The sequence below is a fragment of the Silene latifolia genome, chromosome Y (assembly GCF_048544455.1).
Source record: "Silene latifolia isolate original U9 population chromosome Y, ASM4854445v1, whole genome shotgun sequence".
In the NCBI taxonomy this organism is placed as follows: Eukaryota; Viridiplantae; Streptophyta; class Magnoliopsida; order Caryophyllales; family Caryophyllaceae; genus Silene; species Silene latifolia.
The window spans coordinates 356,069,436-356,082,673 of NC_133538.1; positions in this window are offsets into that span (position 1 = coordinate 356,069,436).

Sequence of the window (13,238 nt, forward strand, 5' to 3'; positions counted from 1 at the left end):
GCCCCTCTTATGGTTAATTGGGTGTCCCACTTGTCTTGTGTGGCGTGGGCTAAAGTATTCAAGCTGGGACTAGGTCCTAGGTGAGTATTTCGGCCTTCGTCATAGATAGGCCATTATAGTCTTTGACGAGTATATGTTCACCGCTTAATAGCCTTTGTGTCTTAGCTTGGTGGGTTTATATCCAAGTTAGGGTATGACTTCCTGGCGTACTCTTAAAAGTATGTAGTCAGCTTAAGTACTAGCCAACCCTTTGGTGGACTCCTTAGGGGTACTCATGTGTTGTTATCATGGGTCTTGGATACGATAGTTTTCCGCATGTTGCTAGGTCTGCGCAGGTTTAGGACTAGAGTGTTTACCTTACCTCGTGGTATAGACTCGAGTTACAGAGTGACTATTGACTATACTAGGAACTTATGCCTGTCTCTAGATATATTGTCCTTTCTTGTTTGATGATTCTATGAATCATAGAAGGTGAGATGTAAGCCGGCTATGGTTGATAGAGTTTAGATTCCTGGATGTTATGTGATTCACATGATAGTGTAGTATGAGTCGGTCTAGTATTCACATGCTAGGACTATGTGTTGTTATATTGTTGTTCACATGATAAGCACGATTGTCTAGCATCTATATGCTAAGGCTATGTGTTATTCATATTCATATTCTTATGTTTACATGTTATATTAATTATGACATTTCGTGGCTGGGAGAACTCGGAGTTACTCCCCACTGACTGTGGCTTTCGTATTTGTATAAAATGCGATCGACAGGTATGGTGATGCTTATATGAGGTTCATGGACGAGCTAGCGAGCAAAGTAACCTTGGGACTTACTTAAATTTGGTTTTATTTGTAGAGACTCTTATACAAGTTTTTATGTCACATACATTTTAGGGACATATGTCTCCCTCTTTACATTTGGTTGTATAACTTTGCTATTCGCGACTTTAGCGATGGTTATGTTATGAAACTTCTATTTAGACCTTGTATGTTTTGACAACTTTCAATTTGGATATCTTTATAACAGGTTCAGGTTTTAAAAATTACAGGTTTTTACCCAAATGAACCTATTACAAACATATCCATGCAGTTTTATTCTAGAATTATGTGTTTACTTTTCCGCAATGAATGAGGGTGTCACACAAATTCCCAGACTCACTTACTATCTGAAAATCCATGTCACGACATGTCTCCACTAGGTTCGCTATATACCATTCTTCTCCATCCCTCTACAACGATTTTTTTATTACATACATTCTTAACCAACACAATTCCTAACCATCTCTCTCCATAATCCCTTACGAATCTCAAGCCGCTACTATCCACATCCTTCATTCCAATCTTTTCATTCTCACATTCCATAAACTCACATCATCCCTTGCACACATTCATTTACTTTTAAATTACTCAACACACAATCATATCACTCATCTTATGTCACAAAACATGCTCTGTGTCTCAATTAAGCCTTACCAATCTTCCTTTTCCTCTTTCCATTATCTATCACAACCACATGTAATTCATGTCCTCCCCATCGAACTCATACTCACCACAGCTGCCACTCCTTACATCATAAGATTGGGTAACTTACGCATCAGGACCAACATACAAGTAAAACAATGCATAAAGAAGTAAAATAACACCTTTGAATTAAACATAATATGCAACGAAGTCAAAAGATAAGCATATGACCCAAAACAGGGTCACTAGATCGAGTACAGGCCACTCGATCGAGTAAGTGATTTACTCGATCGAGTAGGTGAAGGTCAGAAGCACGTAAAACAAATTACCAGGGCTACTCGATCGAGTAAGGGCTACTCAATCGAGTAACAAGGGGTGCACTCGATCGAGTGAGGGCCTCTCGATCGAGTACCCTACGCATTTCTCAGCATTGTCCAATTTTCGTAAAACGGTCATAACTCACTCGTTTCTTGGTAGTTTTGGGCGTGTGACCTATCGTTAGAATCGTAAAAGAAAAGCTATCACCTCCAATTGGAATCACATTAAAATCAAATATAAATCTCAAGTTATAACTGTTTAAAGACAACCTCTCTATAATCGAAAACACCACTACTTGATTTTACTTCCAAACAACTTAAACGACATCAAGGTAAACAAAACAACTCAATGCTCATAAAACCAGTATCCCTAACCACATGTTACTATCTTTAAAAGCCAAGCAAAAAATAACTCAATGTACATATATCATTCAACTTACCAATCACATGTTACCCACATGTTTTATTATATAACTTTACGTAAACAAAATCACAATTGTATGACATCAAGTATCCTATTCACATGTTACTACCATAACAACATTATAAAATAACTTCCATCATATAACATGCTTAATCATAAATCATATTATCATGCAACAGTTATTCATCTTTTTCCACCAATTAGTCATGCTCTTACTCAAACTTTCAGCCATATAAACTCGTACAACACTACCAACCACACACACACACATATATATATATATATATATATATATATATATATATATATATATATATATATATATATATATATATATATATATATATATATATATATATATATATATATACACATAACTCTATGTATAACTCAAACCAAACAAACTTTCTTTCCGTATTTCTATAATGCCATATCGTAAAACAACTATCATGCTATCAATCAATAACTTACGAAATCACATCATCACCATCTTTTTCTACACATTCCTCATTCTCCACATACATACATCCACTGATTCATGCCACACATCACTATATAGGTACACAATGCACAAGATAAACACATAGCGATCCCGACTCATATCCCATGGTGACCGGTTCAAAATTGTAGGGCGAGTTCGCGACTTTAGGACGTCTCCCACGCCTTTGCATTAGTTCCTACAACTTCTACCCCGGGTTCATTTTATTTTGACTCCCTATGTTCATTAGGTTCATTGGTTACAGGTTTCAGGATCGTCGCTCTGATACCACTTTGTAACACCCCCATATTCCAAGTGCCTTACCAGGACCACTTAAGGCATGAGAATGCTACCATCTCGGTTACCGAGGCAATGATAATCAAATAGACAATAACGAAACATACTTTAATAATAATAAAGTTTAAAGCGATACAACCAAAACCGAAACTGATAAAAGAAAATACAAAGGTCCTCAAATGTTAAACCAACTAGCTACGAACAAAGTTCGACACAGCGGAAGACTTCTAAGCAGCTCGTGATTACTCAACCCAACTATCCCACGCCCATCAATCATACCTGCTCAATAACTACTCACCACCCCCGAATGCATCACCACAATTTTTAAAACATTTAAACGGTGTCAGTACTAATTACACAAAAAATAGCCACAACAAATCAAATGCCAAAATAGTTCAACACACAACAAACCCCAGTCTCCATAATCAATCTCTTCATAACTGACTACACACTAAAGTTTGTAGCCCTGCCAGAGTACCCATCGCAACAGGTACTCCCCACCGCCAGTGGGGGACCGTAGCCGTACCCACCAAATCCCCGCTCATCTCCATCGAGCGATAAACCCAAGTCCATTAATGTGCACATCCCTTCTGTGGCGGGTTCCATAGAAGGCGAATCATGTGCGTGAAGCCACTCCCGCAAGTGACTCCACTCAGCCTGGGACACGCCCCGAAGAACACTGACAGATAAACAATAACCATAATACAACATCAACAACCGTCTGAAACAATCATCAATATGAAATCACAACCGTCTGAACAATCAAGCAACAATTACTAATTACAGCACATCACCACAATCATGTAACTAATACTGAGTAGGGAAAACCCTACCTGGAAAGCAATCACAACTCAGACGAACTAGCAGCTGTCTCAAAACCTTTCTTTTACAAACCCTCCTCCTATAAACATAATCATACAATCATTATCACAACGATACAACCATAAAATCCCCAATTACCAAAATTAGGGTTTAACCAAAACTACCCAAACACTATAAAAAGATATGTAGAGCTTACCCTCGGCGCAAGGATCACAAAGGTATAAAGAACGACAAGATCCGACACTTCTAGCTCCGGGATTTTCTAATAATGCGGCGAGGATGATTCAACGTAACTTCTAATCTTCTCTTGAAGGTTTTTAGATTGTAAAAGTGTTTTGAGAAAAGTGACGAAAGCCTTATATATCATTCCCGCATTATTAACAAAACCCGTCAAAACAAACCCGTAAAACACACTTACTCGATCGAGTAAGGCACTTACTCGATCGAGTGCCCCCTACTCGATCGAGTACCCAACCTACTCGATCGAGTACCCTACAGGCAGACTGCTTTTTTGCATCAAAAGCTACTTACTCGACAGAGTAAGCTCCACTCGATAGAGTACCCATAGACTCATAAAACTGTAGTATTACAGTTAAGGCATATGTTCAATTCATGGTGAATTTTAATATGCAAAACTTGAAAGTTTCCCTCGATGAATTGCATAAAATTCTTGTGCAAGCCGAGAGGGAGATGGGGCTAAATGTTAGCACCACTAAGGATGTGCTCAACTTTAACCAAAAGAGCAAAGATAAATTTAAGAAAAGTGGCAACAAGAGTAAGAAGCTAACTCCCAACAAGGGCAAAGGGAAGGCTTTTGAAGCTAGCTCCTCTAAGTCCAAAAAGGGTGCCTCCTCCGAGGACAAATGCCACTATTGTAATGGTGTTGGGCATTGGAAGAGGAATTGTCCAAAGTATCTTGGCGGTATCAAAGCTGGAAAGATTGTTCCACTAGGTAAATAACTATCCCTATATTTTTGTTTCGATATCAACTTTGATATTTTGATACAAGTTTTGATGATTACCCTTTTTATTGTACTTAGGGCATCCAAGCAAGGACAAAGGCAAAGACAAGCAAGCCTAGAAGATCTTGAGGGAAGCTATATGTAGCCGCCCATTGTGTTAGATCTATGGAAGCTTGGCATTATTTTGCTTTGTCTTTATTATCGTGTTTTGAAATTTTAGAACTCTATTAATTTCCTTGTCCGACTTGGAAATTTGTTTGTTTCCTTTAAAATAATGGTTGTATTTTGGATATGGTGACTTGGTTTGCAACCCAAGTCACTCACCTTATCGTATCATTTGTTCTAAAATTTGTCATCATACACTTCTTGCATCTAGAAACATTAAGATTTGATCAACTTAAATTGATCATTAGACAAATATAATGATCGAATCATTATATGTCCATCAGCTATGAATTCGATTCTCCTTATACCATTGTGACTAAAGTCACAACTTACTTATGTAAGATCAATTATGAAGTTATGTTGAGTTATTGAACTCACATTAGGGAACGTTACCAACCTTATTTGATACACCTATCAAAATTAAAACGTCTAGTTTACATTATCTTTTCAATATGTCTCAAATAGATCTCTATAGGTTGACATGTGAAATGTCTTCCTCCTTCACCATCATTATTTGTGGCTCAAAAGCTATCTTTAGAGAAATTTAGTGTATTTTTCCTAACTATAGAGTGGGAGTAACTTTAGCCACAAACCTTGACCAGATGGATTCTAGGTGAGGAGACCAAAAGAAGATGTTCTTAGGTATGGGATCTACGTGAGAAGACCAAAAGAAGATGTTCTTAGGTTAGACTCTTGACGTGATGAGACCAAAAGAAAGCGTTCTTAAGAAAACTTGAGACTTATGAAAAGACAAAAGAAGATGTTCTTGGAAAATAAGATTTTGATCTATGAAGTGGATATACCTAGAGATTTTAAAATTCGACATTTTACTTAAGAGTCTTATGAAACCAAAATGGTATCTATGCAAGTAAATGGATTTAATTGGGAATGTTGAGACCAATCCAAAGTAAATAGAAATTTATGATTAAGAGTTGTATAGAGAGGCATGTCGATGTCTACAAAAGCAATGTTAATTAATAACTAAGGAAAAGATTCAAATCATTGCTATACCTCATTATGAAAATAAGTAAGGTATTAAAACCACTTTCCAAATGGGTATTTAGAAAAGGATATGTGAATAACATACTCCCTCCTATTCCAGATAATCGTCCCATTGTCCATTTCCGTCTATTCACATTAATGTCCCATTGTCCATTTTTGGTAAATGTTGTGTGGTCCAAATTCAATTCCATTTCCGTCCATTCACATAACTGTCCCATTGTCCGTTTTGTGTGGTCTAAACTCACTTTCTTAATTTTTGTGCCATCTTCACAATGAGACAATTATCTAGAATAGGAGGGAGTATATGGTTTTAACTAATACTTAGAAAAGCAATGACCATTCCAAATCATATAACGTTTTGAATGAGTTGTCGAAAACGAAATATGTGTACACATGGAATTGAGTGGGAGTCAGTGACAGTCATGTTTAGACATGAAGTTGAGTGGGAGAAATCATCCTTCATGAACTGCATAACATATTACTCATTGAGAATGACGTGCTAATACTGTCTTTTATGAAGAAGTATTTAGGTTTTCAATTTTGGATGAAGTTAGACATTATGCAAATCTATCATTACATGGAATGTTAGATTGGCACATAGATATGTATCTTATGTTGATAATGATCCTTCATCTTAAAGAAATCAACAAGTTAAGTAGGTTGTTCATATTGATGAAAATTGAATTATCATAGGATTATGATTATTCACATGAACCTAAGAACTGTTGTCTACATGAAATCGATTACTAATGTTTCCACCATTAGAATAATCATATATGCCATAATGCACATGTCCTAGATGAATCGCATGCTTGGAGTATGATGAGTCGATAACAAGTTAACCCATATGAGAGTCATTGGTAAGCCTTAACGAACCGTCATGAATTCTTAAGGAGAACTAATGGTCTGTTATGGAGTTTGAAATAATACTGAGTTGTGTGTTGAAGATTACACGAACTCATATTTTAAAAGCTCATAAGGATTTGTAAAAGTCTTAGGCTGATTTTATTGACCTAAGGAGCAAAAGACTAGAAAAGGATATTTTATTATCATCCATTGCAAAATTCTACAAAATGAACCTAAGTACGTTGTGATTAGGTGGTGTGCTTTGATGACTATGAGTAGTATCGTCCACCAAAAACAACATCACAGGTTATGTAATAACAATGGGAGCTTCTTTCAAGCTAAAGAACCTGAGTCTAGTATGAAGTCTAGAAATGTACTATGAGAGATAACATGAATTTGAAGGAAATCACAATTCATAATGTTTGAACTCTTAGACACATGGTATGTTCACAAGCTAAACTTTTATTGTATTAGGCAAGTGTATAAATACACTTATGATTATAAGACATAGAGTGGTAATATGGTATTGACTACTCGTATGTGATAATCACATTTATCATTTGAGTTATTGATAACTCATCTTGTACTTTGTTACATCTAAATGGGTTGTTGAGACAATATTGAACCCTATTAAAGTGAACTAGATTAACATAGTATTCGCCCCTAGTTACTTATATGAGGTGACATCTCGAAGTGACTGGAGTGTGATGCGATTGATGGCAAGTTCAAGAGCCATAAAGTCATACGAGATGACTAGTCGATCACATAGACAGACTGTATGGAACACTCTGTTGGGCTTATGACCGCTTATAGAGTTCTGGAAATTTTTTATAGCCTGGTCGTGGCGAGAGCTACTATAGTATTCTTATGAGTCGATTCTTTGACTAAAGATTGTTCGCCTAAGGTGGCACAGTTTCAGAGTAACTTTGATTTATATTCTACGACCTTCGTAATTGGGGTCAAAAGGGCATATTTTGGGTTATGATAAGCTGTGGCTATTCAAGGGAAGAGTGCAATAGGAATTGTCCATCCCTGTCAGGGTTATCTTATATCTCAAGGCCACTTGAGGAGTAATGAACTGGAAATGCGTGGCCACGCTCGAAAGGTATCTACGGTAGATAATTCCGGCCAGACAGTTATTCTCCAGATCGAGGGAACCACTTATGATATGATCAAATGCAAGTACGACCTGCAAGACACCTTGCATTGAGTGGGAGATAGTAATAGGACAAGAGAATTGGTGACGCACACTTGTCGCGAACAAGTGGGAGATTGTTGGAATAAGTGTCATCGACAATAATGCGATCACATGTTTAAATCTCATAATAAGAATGCATGAGGAAAAGTAATATTTTATTATAAACTGATCCACATTAATCGGTAATGATTGGCTAACTAGAGTTTGACATTACTGTCGTATGACGCTGGTGATCAGTTGATCCCCTTAAGGTCTTACCTCTAGGGTAACACTCTTAATTGATTAATTAATTAATTGTATGTTGATACAAGTAAGTTAATTCCTTAAAATTAAACGAATGATTTTGTGAGTGAGAATTCGTATCTTATTGTAATTCGATTAAATAAGATTCGTTCTAAGTAATGTAAAATTGTTTTATTACTTAGGTTTTATTTTTCTTTATGAAACAATTAAAATAAGAATGAATGATTTATTATAAATACAAGTTGTTGTGATTTATAATTCAATGACCCATTTTAAGTACTTGTAATCATGAATTACTAGTTAATTTTTGTATGTGATTTATTTTGTTTATATAATGATTTTTAATAAGTTAAAAATGCATTGATAAATAACATGTCTAGTAACATGTCCAATATGTCACACTATATAAATTAACATTTTACAAACTTAAAATGGACCATTTTAAGTCCATTTGTGCTGTGTAAATGGAGGGGGTTGGGTAGGTTTAGGACTTAATTGTTGTTCTAATTGAGAATTAAGCACAATGATTATGTCTCTAAAAGACCTAAACCTAGCCCTACACTCTACATCTTGAGAAGAACAAACTTGAGCCGTGATTGGGCATGCCTCCCCATGCTACCCGGCTATGTTCTCCATAAGGAGAGTTTTTACTCTACTTACTATAATTCATTCTTGTAGAATATTATCATATTGATAATTGAAAATTCTCTCTAATTGTCAAGAACAAATAAGAAAGAAAAATCTCACAAAATCACTAATATTACCTACACATTAGTAGTAGTAGTAAGTAATAATATTAGTAGTTATTTTAAGATACATATACTAATTTCTAGTATTCAAATTAGTATTTGTTTAAGAGGGTTATCTTGGTACAAATCCTTGAGGAGTAGATTCTAATATTGGATCTAAGTTCATCTTTGGAGGACTAGGATTTTCTTAAGAAGACTAATTTGGAAGGTGTCAAATTAGTATAACCATTCGGCCCTCTTTGTAAGTAGATCGATTTCTTCTTACTTTATTTTATATTGTTATTCATGCATAAGATCTTATTAGTTTATGGCTAAACTAAATTAATATAGTTATTAGAAATGTCTAATAAGAGGTTAATGAATCTTACAGAAACATGGTACAACTAGAACATGAAAAAGCCAATAAAATATAAAAATATGACAGGGTTATATTTTTAAGAGACTAAAGATACATACTCTAAAATATTTTAGGAAAAAATCATACAATCTCTATGGCTGTGTGGTTGTCAGGATCCGCATGTAAATCGGTCCTTGAGTTGAGGATGAAATTTTGTTTTTGCTTTAAATTGCAAACGCAAGCCCACCAATGATGGCACTTATCGGTACGCATAGGGATAAAAACCTGCAATAGACAAACCAATCAACAATACACATGAACGAAAATAAATAAAGAAGAAAATAAATAGAAGAAGAGGGATCTTTCACGTTTTGGATATTGCTACCATCAAATGGAATGTAATCAGACTTCAGGTATTGACCCCAAATAGCTGGGTTGCGCTCGAGATGAACAGTCTGCATGTGACAAACGTAGGACTAATTTCATAAACCAGAGCAACATTAAGAAAGCAAATACTTGAATATCAACATCTAAAGGATTTGAAGCTGACATATACTGTCGTTGGCAAGTAGAGGACATCAGATCTACCCAGTGTGGACTTAACTCCAAACATATCAATCACCTACAAAATCAATTTTGTTAAGAAAAAGGGACATTGAGTGAACAAAATGAAACATAAGAAGAAAAAGGAAAGGAAAATGATACTTAGGCTACTTACTTGATCCATAACAAAGCCACGCGGTCCAAGGGTCTGCAAAGCATGTCTTGTGACTTCCATCCACGGAGTGGACACCATAGCGTCACTTGAATATTGAGGAAATGCAATTAGTCAATATATCTCTCACAATATAACTTTTTTTTTATAAAAAACAATTTAAAAAGTCAAAGCAAAATCATTACAATTTAGTTTTCGCCGATTTGGATCTGCAAACATAATCCAACAATTGCTGGTCACTGTAAGGTAGTGGTCGAGAGCCACTGCCATAATACGAAAATATAAGATTATTTAATCAACTAAAGTATTGAAGAATGTAAAGGTTTTGCAAGAAAAACTTGATAATATTAAAAGAAGAAGGTTCTTACAGCAGTACACGACTCCATTCTATTGCATCTTTTTTCACTCTATCTCTTAATAGGTTCTTATCACATGTAATAATGTGATGGCACACCCTCAATGCAAAACGCTTGAGTTGAGTTTCCTATAAATGGAAAAAGAGGAATAATAATGTGTTGCAAACGTATAAAAATTTCTGTTTATCAATGTATAAATAAAAAATAAATGTTGAAAAATTAATCTTACAGTATTTATGGTTATTAGACAATCACTTTTGTTTCCTTTGTAATTCTCCAATATGTTCAATAAATAGAGGCCATTATCAATTTCATCAGAATTCAGGTTTGATTTTGGGATAAACACTTCGGGCATCGTCCACATAATACTTATCACTGCTGGAAGCTTTGGTTTAAGAAGCCGGATGAGCCTTTCTTTCTGTATGAACAAAAGAGAAATTAGTCTTTCTTATCACAGGATGAACAAAACTTATTTTGTGAAACTTGTAAGGTACAAGACTCTCAACACAGACACTAGCTAGGATTCATGTGAACCATACATCTTAGTTTGTAAAACATGGAGTGAAATGGTCAACGAAAACAAGCTACAAGAGCAATAATTCACAAAATAAAGGCCTACTTTCACAAAGTCAACTCAAATGTTTACAACCATGCATTGTAAGATTCACAAATTATAAGTGCTATAATTTCTAATTAAACAAACAACTCTAGAATAGAATGATAAGAGTGCTTTCTTGTAACTTAAGATTCACAAACCTTAAGTATAGGATTCACAAAATACAGTCCTATTTTCACAAGGTTGATTCCTAGTAGAATCACAATAACACACATTTTCCTAAGCAAAATGGAAACAATAGACGTACCACAGGTTTTATAAAACAAGTATAATCAACAGATGTGCCTTTTATAGGATGGATGATTTGCATTTTGCTACTTTTAGTTCTTATGTCGATACAAATCAAGAACGGTGGGCATGAGGCGGAGACTATTGGAGCGCAAACCTGAAACAAGGATAAAAAGTCACTGAATTAAAAAGACAAAAATGCAGTGAATAAAAAAGAAAAAAATGAAGTTAAGTTGAAATATAAGCAGACCAAAATCAAAGACTTACTAGTTGCACTCCAGAAACATCAACATTGTCGAGACACTGGGAAAAAAATAAGATCAGTGTGAGGAACGATTATAAGTCAACATGTAAAATAGACTTGCAGAATTGGATAAAGTAGAGAGTAATAAGACTAACACTTTCATTTCTATACGGCACAAATAAACGAGAAGGGGAAGTTCGGGATCTGAATATCTCACTACTATTTAAGATCTCACAATAAACATCTACTACATGAGAAGATATATGATCGCCTTCAGCCACACTCTTCAATTGGCTCCTTGTCAAAGTCTGACATTGAGTTTGGAAAAGAATCTCCGTTTCATCATATGCTTCGCCAAATATGAAATCTAATAGTTGTTTCTCAGCTTGATTCAAATCCCTAATAATATTAAGATTTCTTTGCAGATAGGGCGATCGGTAAACTTTCGCTGGAACCACAACCCTCCTCTTACAACGAACTGGAACATCGTCTTCAATTGGTAATGGAGATAAGGGAAATGGTATTGCAGCGGTAGTTGGGGTTTTGCAAGGAACACTGGCGATCGACAAATGACGTGGCGATCGTCGAATGTAGACATTACTGACAGATGGTTTGACAGATGGTTTATCAAGTGTTGAAACAGGTAGAGTATCTGGTTGGACAATAACATTATGATGATCAAGAGCTGTGTTCAGTACCACAGTAGTAGGAGGAGTAGGAGTAGCTGCTAGAATAATAATTGTGGGCTCAGTGGCGTCCTTGACATGAGGAACATCATTCCTAGCAGCGTGAGAGGATGATAAATCATTACAAATGGGATCTGTGTTCCCTACGTTCCCTACCACAAGAGTGGGCTCAGTGACACGTGGGATGACATCAACATCAGCACGTGTCTGTGATAAATCAGGTTGAGAAGATGTGGCAGGTTCAGGTTGAGAAGATGTTGCAGGTTTAGGTTGAGACAACAAATGGTCATCAACTGGTAGAAGCCTAAAGGATAGGTATTCTGCATTTGGTGGTGAATTATGTGGCGCTATTGGTTGCAAAGCTTCACCCACCGCATCCAATGCCTCTAACAAATCAGCCTCAGGCCACCCCCAAAATTTATTCACATTCTCCATGTGGACATGGCCCACCTGCACGCCCAGCCAATCTGTGGACGTATAGCGGTCTTTTGAAAGCCACGCTCGGCGGCGTACAAATGCCTTCGACCGGATCGTTTTAGATTGGTTGGTTTTGTCTCAGTAAGGGTCTCGAAACGATTAGAGATGTTCGGAGTCGCCACCAAGCATTTGTGGGATGCCTGGAACCCGTTCGAATTCCACTTTATACCTCGGTCAAATCGAAGCACAAAGCAGCGTTTGACATAGGTACTAAAGATAAGGAAATCGTCCCTCTTTAGCATCCTATCTCTAGAATGAGTCTCGTACGCCCTGGATAAGGTCGTCCACTATCCAAAGTTTCTGAGTAAGAGGTGAAGGTACGTATTGGGAAGTCCTTTAATCAGACACCCAATCCCGCCCGCGTTTAGCGGCCTCTACTGATCGATCTTGGTTGGTTGAATGCAAAAGTTGATAAAACGGTTTAAATGTATGAATGCGCATCCAATAATTTAAACCTAACATGTGAGAGCTTTCTAAGTCGGTTGATTTAATCCAAGTATCAAGTATAAGATGTCGAGTTGGATTAATGGTTGATTTGCATGCAAGATGGAAATTAAGCATCCATTTACCGTATTAGGTTTAGGGTGCATAACATGGTCCATTTGTCTTGGTAAGGCAT